Consider the following 2,591-nt stretch of genomic DNA (forward strand, 5'->3'; position numbering starts at 1 on the left):
GATCATAATTAAAAATTTAATATTAATGAAATAGTGACAAAAATGGTTAATTTTGACTGAAACTACTGAACTATTATTAGCCCGAAGAGTGTAGATTGGTTTTTAAGATTGTCCTTGAGAATAGCCGAATTGGCCGAAAAGTTGGACTTATGAGAAAAAGAAAAATTTTTTGAAACTTTAATTTGAATACAATTGGTTTTAACAATAATAACCAGGGTCAAGAAAGAGAAGAGATTATACATAAAATAAATTTTTTCTTTAAATATAATCTTATGACTTCTTCCAGAATGGTTTTATTGTTTAAATAAAATAAAAACTCTTTATTAATACTTTAAATGTCTAACCTTAAGGACAATCTTAACTATAAATTCACACCTCAAATCCAAATATTAAATTTTTTTCTAGGCTATTATTGTGTCCTAGTCTAATAATTTTAATCAAATTAACCTAATTTTTTAAATTTTAAAACTTTTAATTTCAAATTATCTTATACTATTATTACTAATCCAAATATTAAAATATTTTGGAAGATCGTTGATTGTCGGTGTTTAATATTTTCCTGTTTGTATTTAATGTATTAATGATTATTGTTTGAAAAATGAAAATCGTTAATGTATTGCAGTGTATAAATGTCCAAATGTTCAGTGTATAGATGGTCCAGGGTGCGATAAAAAAAAAAGCAAAACTCAAATAGTAATTAACTATTTAATGTGAGCCTAGGTTTCGCCCCAGTTTGCAGGGCTTTCTCTAGGCTAAAAAATACAAACAACTAAAATTATTTTTTTTTTTAAATTTTAAAATTTATTAAAATTGTTTGTAGCCTTTTCTGCCCAGGTATAATAATTTTAGTAATATTAACCTTTCATTTAAGTTTAAAACTTTTAATTACAAATGAGCTATAATATTATAAGATAATTTTTGATTAAATTTTAAAATTAAATGAAAAAGTAAAAAATGAGTTAATTTGATTTAAATCATTAGACCTCAGCAGAATAGCCTGCAAAATATTTTAATATTTCGTAACTATAAATTCACACTTCACATGTGAATTCATAGTTACGATTGTTCTTGAGGATGGCCAGATAGGCCGAAACGTTGGGCATTTTAAATATTAATAAAGAGTGTTGGAGACTTAAATGGATACAATTTATTTTATTTTAACAATATACTTTTTGAATATAATCAACAACAGATGTTACACTTTATGCGATTGATAAGCAGCTGTATGCCTGCGATGTTACAGAAACGTTCACGTTAAAATCGACTAACTGGAATTACATTTTACATAACAGTTGTTGCAAATTTTTAATTAGTCATTTCTCATATAGTAGATAAAAAACGAATAAATATAAATTATGAAAATATTTGCAGCCTTCTAAATTCTCTGATGAACTGATCCTTTTTCGATCCGAATAATGAATACAATATATTTTTGTTCAAATCCTTAAGAAGCTGTTATCATATTTTTTTCAGAATAAATGAAACCCATCGTAAATTTCACGAGTTAATTTCTTTTTCTTTATTTTATTTTTTTTTTTGTAATTTAATAATTTGAATACATTAATTTTCAGCAGCACGTGTTTTTAAATGTAGACACGAAGATGAGATCGATAATAAAGGGCAGTTGCCTGTCTTAATGTCAGCAAAATATCAAGCGCCAGTCACCAGCACAATTTTTAATTCCTAAAAATTATATTATTCTAATTATTAATATTTAAGTAATTATTGTTTAATTTAGAAAAATAATATGTTTATTTTTCTTCTGAATCAGACATATTCATATTTATGTATCAGAGATTAAATAAAAAATTATATGTATATATGTGCCATGGCAACAAAGATCATGGCTAATAATAATACGCATTTAGAAGACAGAATAGGAGATAGATGATCATGTTGTAATGACAGGTTTGAATAAAGATTAAAAAAAAAATTAACCTCAATTTGAACCCTTTTTTTACTTTCATTTATCTACGTATTTATGAAATATATATTCTGGATTTTCTTTTTAGGAAGTTTGATTAAATTAATTTTTTTAATTGTTGAGATGAAATTAAACTTCGAAATATAATGTAAACTATTCTACTACTACTTTGCTTGAACAACGTTTCGGGACAATTAACCCATACTCATGCACCTTTACATCCTAAAATTGTAACAATTAAGTTATTCTTATCAACAATTTTTAAGTATGTTATATGTATATATATTAAAATACTTGTAGTTTACCATATATTTGTCATTTTTTCATTTTCCATTTTGTAATCATGTCATCTATACACTGACAGTTTAAAATTGTTTTATGACATCAATATTTAAATTGTTGTCTTTCGCTATTGGTTCATTGAATAAATGATATAGGTAGGTCTCAGTATGCGTGTGTGTATGAGTCTGTATGAGAACAACCTAACTCAAAAACCAAAAGTCGTACGAAACTGTAATAACATATTTAATTTAGATTTTGTACCTAAATATGTACAGTTAATTAAAAAATCAATTGAGAAGTTTTAATTTTTCTAAACGAGAGAACCTTTAATTATATTCTTTCTTAAGTTAGTGAAAATGTACTTAGCTTTACCGTGAAGTAAGCC

The 2,591-nt window shown here is 25.2% G+C and overlaps 1 protein-coding gene across 2 annotated transcripts in view; it reads right to left on the reverse strand.

Annotated features, from left to right (window-relative positions):
* LOC136795698 (protein outspread-like) overlaps window positions 1-2,591 on the reverse strand; it is a 263,524-nt gene that overhangs the window by 102,071 nt on the left and 158,862 nt on the right. The window lies entirely within an intron of this gene.

This window comes from Halyomorpha halys, unplaced genomic scaffold, assembly GCF_000696795.3.
Source record: "Halyomorpha halys isolate HHAL.00 unplaced genomic scaffold, Hhal_1.1 Scaffold440.1, whole genome shotgun sequence".
Classification (NCBI taxonomy): Eukaryota; Metazoa; Arthropoda; class Insecta; order Hemiptera; family Pentatomidae; genus Halyomorpha; species Halyomorpha halys.